Source organism: Zootoca vivipara, chromosome 8 (assembly GCF_965207765.1).
Source record: "Zootoca vivipara chromosome 8, rZooViv2.hap1.1, whole genome shotgun sequence".
Taxonomy (NCBI): Eukaryota; Metazoa; Chordata; class Lepidosauria; order Squamata; family Lacertidae; genus Zootoca; species Zootoca vivipara.
This window is the reverse complement of record NC_142591.1, coordinates 22,856,310-22,869,881: the sequence shown is the minus strand read 5'-3', so window position 1 is coordinate 22,869,881 and position 13,572 is coordinate 22,856,310. Positions and strand designations below refer to the sequence as shown.

The 13,572-nt window shown below is 40.5% G+C and overlaps 1 protein-coding gene and 1 long non-coding RNA gene across 3 annotated transcripts in view; one reads left to right on the top strand and one right to left on the bottom strand.

The window, feature by feature from the left end:
- The window catches only part of GMDS (GDP-mannose 4,6-dehydratase), a 261,909-nt gene that overhangs the window by 15,019 nt on the left and 233,318 nt on the right, over positions 1-13,572 (bottom strand). The window lies entirely within an intron of this gene.
- On the top strand, positions 645-11,709 carry LOC148684763 (uncharacterized). Of its 2 annotated transcripts, none has more exons than XR_015951356.1 (3): positions 645-764; positions 2,591-2,660; positions 10,964-11,709. It is a non-coding gene; the product is annotated as an uncharacterized LOC148684763 (long non-coding RNA). The 2 variants fall into 2 exon arrangements; XR_015951355.1 differs by lacking the exon at positions 10,964-11,709 and adding an exon at positions 7,531-7,763.

Genomic DNA, 13,572 nt, shown 5'->3' with positions numbered 1-13,572 from the left:
TAAACAATCCCCCTTTTAGATTACACAGTGGTTAGCTAGTTGCAGGCTCGTCTGAGCCTCACTATTTAGGATTCCTGGGAAGATCCCTTTTTATATTCCTCCTAAAAGAATAGACACAACCATCTGATTAAAGTTAACATAAAACTAGTTTACTTAAAGGTAAAGGTAAAGGGACCCCTGACCATTAGGTCCAGTCGTGACCGACTCTGGGGTTGCGCGCTCATCTCGCATTATTGGCCGAGGGAGCCGGCGTACAGCTTCCAGGTCATGTGGCCAGCATGACAAAGCCGCTTCTGGCAAACCAGAGCAGCACATGGAAACGCCGTTTACCTTCCCGCTGTAGCGGTTCCTATTTATCTACTTGCATTTTGACGTGCTTTGACGTCCTTGCAGCTGCCTCATTGGGAAAAGCTGTTTTTTAAAAAAAATACAGAGGTCTTCCGCAAGACCTCCCTTAGTAAGTATAGCTGAATATCAGTCTTGTGCTCAGTTACAGAAGTACACATACCCAGAACCATTATAAAGGCTTTTGAATGATTTTATTGTATGGTTTTATTGCTGAAAACTGCTTTGATTTTTTTTAAAAAAAGGATATAGTGCTATATGTACACATATTTTTTTATAAATCAATCAATAATAAAAAGGTATTGGAGGAGTGCGGGAGTAGTGAATGAAAGGAGGAGCCAGAAAACACAGCATGGAAACCTTCCATCAAGGACTTCCCACTGGTGTGGATGGGAAACAACAGTACGTCTATGCAAAGTGTAAGTCTTAAACTGCATCTAAAAGCAACTCCTATATCTCCTAAACCTTAGAGAAGTTTGAAGCCTTAAGCAACACAACATCTCTTGTTTAGATGGTTTCTTAACAAGTGACCACTAACTGTAGTTACGCTGGCTTCATTCTTTAATCAGCCTTCCAGTAATGTCAGCTCCTCAGTTACGGTTCTTAATAGTTGGGGATCTTACTTAAGAGCACTTACCACAAAGAGTAACTTTAATTTAAAAAACTTGATGTGTACAGGGCTGTGTGCGGTGGGGAAGGAACACTTTTACTATAAATCAGAACAATCCATATGCACTCAAATATCTGCAGTTTTCAGGAGTGTTAGATTCTGCACTTGGAATTCTGATTTAGCTAAAAGATGTGTAAAAACATATGCAGGCAGACGGCTTTTTGGCAGCACACCTGAAGAGGATCAAGCATGTAAATGATTGCTTATAAGTCCAATAATAACTCATGTTCACTAAAGAAGTTCCAGAGTTCTCTTTGGAGTATGGTGGAAATAATTTATTTGTTTTGAGGAAAGTACATTTTCACAGCTAAGCAACATAGCTTTAGGGAATAAATACCAATGACATAGTCACATAGGACCTACAATCCAATTTTATTTTATTTTTAAATGGTAGCAGGACAATCCTGACATGAAATTAATGCGAAAAGGAGGAGTGTATCATGCTCTTCAAAATGTTTTCCTAATACATCAGATCTGAGAAGTGAAACTAAGAAGGGAACCGAAAACTTGAGTCATATTGTAAATCCATGGACTTTTCTATACATCAGGAATAAAGACACCAAGAGCTTTGCAGATAGGACCATTAAGTCTTAATTTGTGAATCCTCTCCTGGTCAGCAATATGTATACTTTTCCTGGTCAGCAGTCCATTGTGACAAATCTGACACCTCTCCAGCCAGCAGGAGTCAGATTTGTCAAAATTCTGATGGCCTCAAGCTTGTTCTTTCCTAACTTACCTAAATGATTTTTTTAAATAATTAACTTGCACAGCTAAGTATGACCACCATTCATATATCTGAGCAGTTGTTTACTAATTACAACAAATGCACAAACAGAGGAATAGCCACAAATGATTTTTTTCTCTTTACAAGGAGAATGTTAAAAGGCAATTTGTGTTTTCTGTATTCCCTAAACTTTCTGCCCACCAACACACCTACCTGAAAGTGGGTAATGAGTGTCAGCCTTGCGAAGGAATAATTAATAAGGAAAGAAGAGTCTATGCCTGCAAGTCACTCTCTGACTACCCCTGTTCCCCACAATACTGGAAGTAGGGGGCTCGACATGAAGCCACCTAGTGGTGAGAGAAATATATGATACCCATACCCAGATGGAGTACAGTGGTACCTCGGTTTAAGAACAGCCCTGTTTACGAACTATTCGGTTTACGAACTCCGCAAAACCGGAAGTAGTGTCCTGGTTTGTGAATTCTACCTTGGTCTAAGGAAGCTGAATGGTGGAAGGGCACCGGCGGCGGGAGGCCTCATTGGGGAAAGCGCGCCTCGGTTTAAGAACGGTTTCGGTTTAAGAACGGACTTCCGGAACGGATTAAGTTCGTAAACCGAGGTACCACTGTATAGTCTTCACAATTTCACTCACTCCAGCCAAAAGCAAAGGGCAGAGGGAACATTTTTGAAGGTGTGCATCAAACTGACCGTTTCACTGAAATACTTTGGCTATTGCAAACAGTTGTAAATTTGCCATTTAACACTGAGCATATGGCAGAAAAACTTTACATTGAAAATTCTTATTCTACTGAAATCTTTCTTTTACATGGGACTCACAATGGTCTGAGCAGCTCAGTTTCAGCAATGGTGCAACAACAGATGATTCCCAGGTCTTGGACAACATCCATTTCCATAGTACTGGTGAGTAAAATCCATGAATGAAATATAGGTTGGTCATGCACACAGTGGATTGTTCTTGGTGTTTACTAGCAGTTCAAGAGGCACTCAGTGAGGTGCTGACATTTACGGAGGGAAGTTTTATGATGGGAAATCTACCCCTTACATGACAGCTACATTTCTCGCCCTGTAACATGATGATCCAACTGATAACAGCACTGTTTTAACATGCTGCAATAAAAACGTCTCATTTCTTTGTTGTTTTATGACACTGGCTAATTCTGGAATGCTTTCAAGCATGATATTGATATTCACCTGGGATCCGCTTGCATTCAGAAACAGCTACTTCCAATTCAAATTAGCAGGCTAAATACAGGATCCCAAACTGTACTGATGACTACCAGGGCGATTAGCAAAACTAATCTACTGTAGAAAAGAGAAAACCCAATGATGAATGATTAAAAAAAGGAGAAGGCATCAATAATGCTAACATTAAAATCCAATATAAAACAACCTAGACACAGTGAGGAAGCAATTTTCATTATCAACGCAATAAGAAGGATACTATCGTTGAAACTGGAGAAATGATAAGACTTCAGAATTTGTAAGGACCTTAGAATCAGAATCAGGGCTGAGCAAAGTGCACAGTTCCAAAATTCAATGCTTCACAAAATTAGGTGCCATCCACATTTTGAGTTATTTCAGCCTAATAGTTTCTAGCAGCTGATACATTATGACTACACATAGGCAATTACTAGAGAATACGAACACTTACCATTTACCATTAACCTCACAGTTTATCTGCCTGAACAATCTCACCAGCTCTTAACCCCAAACCTCACCCTAAGTGACATCAGAAAGGTGTTGTGCAACTGTATCTTCCATTGTCCTGTTTCAGGGATTACAGGGGAACCCAAATTCTTCCCACACAAAGTACTTCTCTCTTTTTAGTCAGCTGGTGCATACCTTTATGGCCTCAGGCCAAACTCCCAGCAGGATTTTGCCAGCTATTCACATTTATCAGAAAGCTTTTACAAATATGGCCTCCATCCAGATTTTTTTATGTTTCAGCTGCAATCTGATGATCTCTTCTCCCAAGATATCTCTGTATACACAACAGAAAATATTTATGGCTCACTTGAATTACATTTTATTTTTCACTTTGGTGTAATGAAGCCAAGGCTGGCCCAATACATTTTGAGGAACCACAAAATGGGGCCCCCTCCCCACCAGGGAAGAAAGGGTGATTGAAGATCTACATCAGGAACAAGGGAGAAGTAAATACATCTACCCCTCCAGATGTTTTGGGACTACAACTCCCATCATCCCTAGCTAATAGGACCAGTGGTCAGGGATGATGGGAATTGTAGTATCCAAACATCTGGAGGGCCGAGTTTGACTATGCCTGGGCTAAATGCTCACAGTTATACTCTTCCACCCCTGTAGTTGAAGAAACTACTTATATTTATTTATGCCAGGGATGACTATTATTATTTTTTAACCAGAGGGTCACATTCACTCTTGGTCAGCTTTCCAGGTGTCACATGTCAGTGTGTGGGTGTGGCCAAAATTGGGTGGCTATTTATACCCTTGCACATGTGCATGTACCCAAACGCAGCTTCCTCTCCTCAGTTGATCCATGCAGATCAGAGGAAGGGTTATTTCGCTCAATCTGAGGACCCAGAAGGAGCTGCTGGGTGCTGGGCTGGGCAGAGGTTAAAACTGATTTGCTCACCCCAGCGTCATGTCTAATTTGGTTTGGTTTTTTTGGGGGAGGGGGGTGATCACTGCCAAACTTGATGGGGTTTTGAGGGAACAGAAGCAAATTGCTGTGTGTTTGGGGGGCTGCATCAGTCCCTTTGGCCTGGGTGTGTCACTCCTTATTTATATAATTCGTATAAAGCCATCAATAAAGAGGAACAATAAAACAGCAAATTAAAGTAGCATTTAAGCAATCAAAAGACTTAAATGCTTCTGGTAAAATACAAAGATATTCAGCTAGAACTGAAAGGATAGCAATGTAGGTGCCAGGCAAGAGTCCTCAGAGAGGGACCCCTGACAATTAAGTCCAGTCTGGGGTACCAAAAGTTGAGTACTGTAGCCAGGAAGGCTCTCCCTTCATACAATGCAATACATGCATGATAAGTGAGACTGCTTCGAAAAACACAAATGTCTAGATTACTTACTAGGACAAACAGTATGGAATGCATGTCATCCGTATTAACAGCCCCCTACTGGTTTCTGTGGGTTAAACCACTGTGCCGCTTGGGCTTGCCGATTGAAAGGTCGGCGGTTCGAATCCCTGCGACAAGGTGAGCTCCCGTTGTTTGGTCCCAGCTCCTGCTAACCTAGCAGTTCGAAAGCACACAATGCAAGTAGATAAATAGGTACCACTCCAGCGGGAAGGTAAATGGTGTTTCTGTGCACTGCTCTGGTTTCGCCAGAAGCGGCTTAGTCATGCTGGCCACATGACCCAGAAAAAACTGTCTGCGGAAGCAGACAAACGCCGGCTCCCTCGGCCTTTGAAGCGAGATGAACGCCGCAGCCCCAGAGTCGTTCACGACTGGACTTAATTGTCAGGGGTCCCTTTACCTTTACCTTACTGGTTTCTGGTAAATTACCAGAACATTCAATGAACAGCGATGCAGTTTTATTGCTAGCTTTGCAGTTTATATTTTGTTTTCTCTACTGTTGGGTCTAATGTGTTTGTTTTTTACTGGTAGTGTGATTTTATTAGGCAAGGCAAGTGATTAGGAGGTGGGCATGGCTATGTTCATTCAGGAAAATTGGGATACAGGATATAAGTCAATTATGAATTAAAATGCTTCAGAGTTGTTGTGCGTAGATGAATCTAAGCTTCAGAAGCCAGGAGGAAATCTTCCCCAGAAAAATAGGCAATGCAGATAGTGTATCCTAACAATGCAGACAGTCACTGCATTGTTAGGATACACTAAGATACTATTGCACATAGGATGTCCCAGATGACCCAGAAGTGACCTTTCAGAGAATGATCACACCCTAGGGTGTCTAAGTACCACAATTGCAACACACCAACATGGACTGAAAATCCACAGGCAAGAAACAAAGGAGTTTAATTTTAATGAGAAAAGAAATGGGCCGGGTTCACTGAAGCTGCAACAGAGAGGATTAGATTTAGCTTTCTCCTGCCAGTAGCGCCATGTGAAGGATTTCATGCAAGTTAGGGCAGAGTATTATTTCTTTTGCCTGACCTCAATGTACCTGGTAGGTGTGGATAAGGGACAGGCGCTTTAATTCCCAACTGAGCTGCACAGGGAGGTGTATCTGGGAGAGAAGATCCTAGTTAAACCAATGTATTGCTCAGCCTCCCAGGTTACACCTACTCGGTCAGTGGACCTTTTTAAAACACTGAGCCACAAACACACTTTACAAAGGTAAGAACAGAAACCAGCTTTTCCTGTGACAGTGGTTGTGCACTAGTATGCACCATTCTTTCTTGAAGCTCCTGCCAAATCATTCTAGATCAGTGTTTCCCCACCGGGCCCCCCCCTGATATTCTAAGGGGCCCGCAAGTGAAAAATGTGTAAATGGGGGACCACAGCAAGAGCCTAGGGGACCACAGAGGGAAGTGACAAGTGATTTTTTTTAAAATCCTGATTGGCTGGCTATCCGCTTGGCCAATCACAAGTGGGTAAGGGGGCGGTCCACCAGGGCCTAGCACTCCTTTTTTGCCATGTGCAATTGTCTTGTAGTAGTCCTGGTTTGTTTCCGGCGGGAGAAGGCAATTGCTGAGGCTCCAGTTTTGACCAGTAGAGCCCGTGATCCAGAACCCCCAGGTCAGGGAAGTGCGGTGGTGGGTGGCAATGGGTAGAGCTGGGAGAACCAGAGCTACCGGTACTTATTGCTGCCACCAGGGCAGCAGATGTTTGAGTAAAGCAGGGATAGAATGACACTGAGATGAAAATGGCAAATTTAATCAGCATCAGAAGTTACGAGTAAATAAGGGGTGGAGAACTACTGAGAGGGAAAGTTGCCATTTTAAACAATGGCAGAGATTTGAGTACAGAGAGCAGGGGGGGCATTTGAGTATAGCAAGAAATGAGTTTGTAAAGGCTATGTTGTGTTAGCTTTTTTGGTGCTAACATCTCTGCTGTACCCATCTCTGCTATTCTTCGTTGTTAAAATTAGGTTTGTTTTAACCCTTCAGTGTTCCTCCATCCCTGCTATACACAAACCTGCTGTTTCCATCTGAAATTCAATTCTCAATATCCTTCCACCCTTGCTTTACTCAAAACCCTGCAGTTGTTTAAAATTGACATTTCCCTCTAAGCGACTCTCCTTAAAGTTCTGCCATTGTTATGCCAGACACCGACTTCTTCTATTCTTAATATCAGCAAAAGCATGATTTCACCCAATGAGGATGGAAGGATCTCCTTTTAAACCTTTGTTGCACTGAAGTAACTAGAACATAATTAATGTAGCTGGCATAATTAACTGCAGCATACTGTTGGCACAACTGAATTTAGGCCTAGAGGAAAAGTGTGGTTTGTAATATGACATGCACGATGCAGAGATTATGTAGTTCCTATGTTGGATACTTAGCTTACCGTAAATGGATCGTAGCATGTCTGAACTAGAACAATGGGGCACACCTCTGTATTGACAATCATGGTGGTTATGATGTGCTCTATTAGCTGTTAATTGAATTCAGCCCTCAGGCTTCTAGCAAATGATAGCAGATATCTTGCTTTCCCATTCCCCCCCCCCCCATGATAAACATTTGGAACCCAGCAGCAACCCTAAAAGAAGAGGAGACATCCCACAGCTTCAGTGTAGAATTTTGATGTATTATTGTGTTTTAAAATATGGATTCAATAATTGTTTGGTTATACCAGCTCATGTTAACATTTTTCAGATAGAACTGGAAATGTTTATGCGTGGCCTTTCTTCAATCAACTGTCTTGCATGGAAAGTATAAAGGCGTGTAAAGAAGGAGCTCCCTTTCAATCATCCAATATTGTTCTCTACAGCCCAAATAAAAGATTGCACACAACTGTCCAGTAAGATAAAATATGCTGGCACTATCAGTTTTAAAAACACTTCCCCACTCCTCCCCAGAAACAATGCAAAACATTTCTCATTCTACTTTATTATGGGGTTGGAATTAAGATAGAAAGGTTATATTTACGTTTTATACCAAATGTTTAACTCTGAATATGCTCAAAGAGTTGTATAGGGGTTGTAGTTAATAATCTTAGCTCCTTTGGTTCAGCCAAAATGCAATTTGCACTATAATAAACACATTAAAAATTCATACTAAAATAGTTCAAACTTTACCCTTATTATAATTTACTTCCACAGTCTTCATCAGTATCATTTATATCTTACACATGTGGTGTATAAATATAACCTCTTGAGGCACATATATACATTTGGATTATCCTATGAGTATTAAAAAAGAAACACTCCAATGCAGAGTATGATTAATTGACTTAACAGTTGGTAGTTTAGCTTTTGTTAATATCCTCAAAGGCAGTTTATACTTTGAACAGTTCAATGTATATAATCACTATTATTTTAAAAGGGTCCCATCCCATCTTTGAAGGAAGAAATGTAAATGGCTAAAGTAAGCATTAAAACTTGAATAACACTCCCAAGAAAAAGGGATAAATTGCGCCAACCTTTGACTGAAAACCCCCACATACATCATAAAACTTAAGTGGGAGAGTACGGGCTAATGATTAAAAGATGAAAAATTTGGGTGGCTTCAGACATGCATTTACCACCTCAGATGCTGAAAGTTTTGCTATGTACATTGCTGAGCCATGCCAGGTTTTAAGTGCTGTCAGAAAGAGACTACAGTGGTACCTCTACTTACGAATTTAATGTGTTCTGAACGCACATTTGTAAGTCGAAAAAAAATTGTAAGTCGAATCTCATAGGAATGCACTGGGAGAAAAAATTTGTAAGTCGAAGCAACCCTATCTAAAAATTCATAAGTAGAAAAAATCCTATCTAAACCGCATCCAAGATGGCGGACAGAGCTCCATTCGTAAGTAGAAACATTTGTAAGTAGAGTTATTCGTAAGTAGAGGTACCACTGTATTACCGTAGACATGAATTTGTGTAGTAGCAAGCACTGGACCTCTTGAAGTATATCTTGAATATCTTTGTTCCTGCCTTCTTATTCTCATATTTTCCACTTCTGATCTTAACGCTTTAAAATTCTCTGTCCCTGGCTATGTGATTCTCAATCAGGTCAGAAATCATATATCCTTTCATCCATTGAATACAGCTTTTTTTGTATATATGTACAGTGAGAGAAATAAGTATTTGATCCCCTGCTAAATTTGCCCGTTTGCCCTCTGACGAAGAAATGACCAGTCCATAATTTTAATGGTAGGTTTATTGTTACTTTCTCCACAGCTGTGATAACCTTTGCTGACCCCCGCCCCCCGCCCCAGGACATAGTTCTCCCCTTTTTAAAGGGAAATTCCCTTATGCTGAATAGGCTTCCTCGCGAGAAAAGGGAAAACTTGACAGCTATGCCCCAGGAGAATATCTTATGATATGCCATGTGGGCCTCATATTAAGACAAATATGTTATGCGTCTCCCCTTCAGAACTACTTTAAACATTCACTTGCAAATTTATTTAGATTTGCTTAATTAATAAATTAACATCAATAAAATCAGCCAAGACTTTTAAACTTCTGGACACAGTTAGTCTTGGCGTCTAGGAGCAGTGATGGATGAGATGCTGAAGAAAAAGAGGAATGAGAGGAGAAGTAATTTGGGAAATACAAATCAACAGCCATGACAACGTCGGAAGCTGCTTTTTACTGAGTCAAGCCATTGGTCCGTCTAGTTTAGCACTGTTCACACTGAGTGATAGAGGTTCTTCAGGCCTTCAGATTGAGGATCTTTCCCAGTCCAACCTAGAAATGCCAGTGACCTTCTGCATGCAAAGTAGTTGCTCTGCCACTAAGCTAAGGTCTCTTGTCTTGTCTGATCATATATTGCATCTACTCACACTGTAAAAAAAGTGGCAGTGATCTACTCCCCTTTTTGGGATTCAAGTCAAGTTGTTGAGCTTTTTTTAGGAGGGAGGAAGGCCCATTGGGGGGGGGGGGGGTTCGGGTCAAAGTTGCTCAGTTTTTTCAGGGAGGAGGTAAAATGTTGAGCTTTTTTTAAGGGGAGCCACAGTTGTTCAGCTTTTTTGGGGGGGAGCCAATGATCTACTAGTGATCTTCCACAGACGTGCGGTGGTCTACCAGTAGATCACGATCTAGCTGTTGGACATGCCTGATATATTGCTTTGATGAATTTAACACAGAATGAAATAGTACAGTGTCCTCCAACCTCGGGTCCCCAGATGTTGTTGGAATACACCATCCCTGCAATTGGTCAAGCCAGCTGGGAATGAAGGGAACTCTAGGCCAACAACCCGTGTGGACTGAAGGTTGATGAACACTGATAACAGCAGAATTGGAAAAACAGTCACAAAATTAGACAAGATTACATCCAATTATTCCTTTAAAGAAGGACTAGTGTTCTAAATCTAAGAAATCTGATGGGGCAGGGGTTCCCAACAAAATTTTCTCGAGGACCCCTCATCGAGCCGCTATTGTGACAAGGACCCCCATTAATTCCTAATCCTAAAATTAAAAAGTGAGAGCCAAATTAAGAGTCTTTTTATATTTTATATTTATACGTTTTTTACAGTTACAACAGAGTACTCCATCAGTATACAGTTAGTTTTAATTTTCAGTTCTTAATGAGATGAGTTAAATCTGTCCTTTGAGTCCATTATTTCTGAAATATTAGGTTCCAAACTTGAAACTTTCACTCTGAAATCCGACTGCATGTCGAGCCGATTCCTATATTTGTTTTTCATGAAACACAAGGAAGAAAATGCTTGCTCACACTGATATGTGGTTGCAAATGGAAGGATCTTTTTCGTTGCCTTATCTCCAAGTTTCTTGTAGTCCTTGCGGCATACAGCAGAACTACTGCCTCTATCTAATTCTAGTTTTGTGCTAGACTCTGCTCATGCAGGAAGCGGCCAAAACAAAAAATCTGTTATCATACGACATATATTTAATATATTTTTTATTCTAATAGCATCTTGCGGACCCCTCTGGCATAGCTCGCGGACCCCTGGGGGTCCCCGGACCACCTGTTGGGAACCACTGTGATGGGGAATAGAATGGAGATTTATAATAGAAGGCATCATATAAGTTGTAAAGAATATGTGTGCCCCTGGCATTTATGAATTGTTGGTAAAAGTGAAGTCTGGATAAGTTTTTGAGAGATGGTTTCACTTATGTAATCTTTTATTGTTTAATAGGCTGAGGGATTTGAAGCAGCACTCTGTGGTAGGGAGGCAAGCTGTGCATCATCTTGATCCCATTCCTGGCTGTTTAATTCGCAGCGAACACAGCGCTTCAACCGGCACCTTCCTGAGCTCTGATTGATAAATAAGTGCAAAGGAGACAAACAGAGAATGAAGACTTTGTTTTTGTTTTCCCCCCTCCCAAATCACAAAGGCTTAAAAAAGCAACTGCACACTTCCTACTCGACCTGAAGGCCTTTGCCCATGGGCAAGGCGAAGGAAACCACTTTGTTTAAAAGGGGTGTTGGGGGAAGAGCTGGTCACAATACTGAGATCGATCAAAGTCTAGCATTTCTATCTTATCTATTTGGAATCATATAATTTGAGAATTAAGATGCCTCTAAGGTTCGCTCCTCCCCACCATCAAATTACATTCAATCATGGCGTGCAGAAAAGCGGTCCATGAGTTAGCAGCCAGATGTTATCATTACAGGCCTTTGCTTATAAACCGATGCTGAAACCTGAGTGGTTGATGAGGCTAGCTAAGCAGTTGTACCTTTGACCTGATTGCATTAAACTTGCCCTATCAATTTAAGCTTAGTATAAACACCATTTCCCAGAGTCCCTCATGACTTCGGTGGTGAGAAGAAGCTGACTAAGCCTAAACATTTTTTAACAGCAATCTTGTCTTACAACACCAAGGGGATTTGCTATGTATCTGGGGCTTTATAAAACCATATGAACATGCTGAAAGAATTAAAGTCCTTTAAAAAAGAAAAATTGATGGTGACAGTCCTTTCTGAAAACCAGTATGTAGGATGTCAGCACAACTTGGAAACTAGCCTAATATAGTTTTAAAGAATAAGATGGATTTGTGTACATTTCAAACAGTTGCTCCTCAACCTTTTTTTTTTATAAAAAAGAACAACCTTTCTCAGATCATTAGCATTTATTTTGAACTAGACTAAACTAGATCACCCGCCCCACTCCCCATCCTGGGAAGGAGATAGTGGTTGACATATCTTTCCAGTATTATATAAGAGATTTTAGAGTCTCTTTACAGTCTAGAAGTAGTGCATATTTTTCCTGTCACATTATTATTATTTTTAAAATGCACATTACTCCCAAATAGCTATTTTCAAATGAACTGAAGTTGCAGAAAGATTTCTATAATTAATAACACATTTTTTGTATTGTATAAGGCTGATAATGTTTCAACACTTAGCAAGACATATAAGATTAGCAATGTTCTCCCAAAGATGAAAGCCAGAGGGTTGAAAAGACAGCAGGTTACTACCGGTAGGTGTTCTGTGCCCTCTTGATCTGAGCATATAAGAAATTAGAAGAAGATCGTCGGCTGGCTTGCTAGAATTTTAGATGCTTTAAAATCATGCCAATCTATTAGCAATTTTGTTCAGTTCAAGGATAGTTCTGGAGTGCCTGCTCTACACGTTGGTATAGAGAGAAACCTTTCAATTCTGCACTACCTTAAAAAACTGACATTTGTGTGGTTTCTATTTAAATGATACATTTCCTCCCTATTGCTTGTATTATGGAGATTAAATCCTTTTCATGGAAGCATATGCTGGAAAGCTTTCAATCTCTGACAAAATTAAACATCGTGCCACATATAGGCATATAAAACAACAAAAATCAATCTATTGACAATGAAAAGAGAAGGCTACTTGGAGTTAGATCACTTATAGTTACTTTTTACAGACCAACAATACTGTATATAATATGATTAAACATACATACATACATACATACATACATACATACATACATATACAAGCAAGATAGTACTGTAAGCAATATCATAAGAAAATGTCACTGCAGTCTTGTGCCTAACTACAAAAATATTGGATGCACCATTTAGCATTATTTGAGGATAAGCATTCTCAGGGTCCTGTGACTAAACACCACTCCCAACACACACAATGCATACGTGGGCATGTGGTGGCCCAAATTCAGACACAGCTGCTTGCATCAGTTCAGAAAGCACGCCCTGAAACCTGCTGGCTCAAACAGCCTCACTGGCTACAGTATATGAATCAGTACCAGGAAAAGGTCACTTTATTTGAAAGCAGGCATAGGAGAGAAAAGACACTGCAACTTCCTGTGTTGTGCTGTCTATCTCTCAATTCACTATGTATAATGGTAGGATGAAAAATACACCAAAGATAAACAGAGTATTTATATTTCATTTCACTATTCTTTCATATGTTCATTAAGTTGCCTAATCTTTTTAAAAGGTCCTATCACATAAATGCATATTAAAGTCTGCTTCATTCCATTTCTCACTACAGTCGTACCTTGGAAGTCAAATGGAATCCGTTCCGGAAGTCCATTTGACTTCCAAAACGTTCGAAAACCAAAGCATGGAAGCTCCTGCAGCCAATCGGAAGCAGCGGAAGCCCCGGCGGACGTTCAGGTTCCCAAGAACGTTCGCAAACCGGAACACTCACTTCTGGGTTTGCAGCATTCGGGAACCAAAATGTCCAATGTACGACTGTATTTGGAAAGGCATACAGATTCAATATCACAGTCTTACAACTGTGCGGTAGAATTTTAGATCTTGCCTATAATTAGAGCAGTTTGTGTGTGTGTGAATCTTTCTCTTC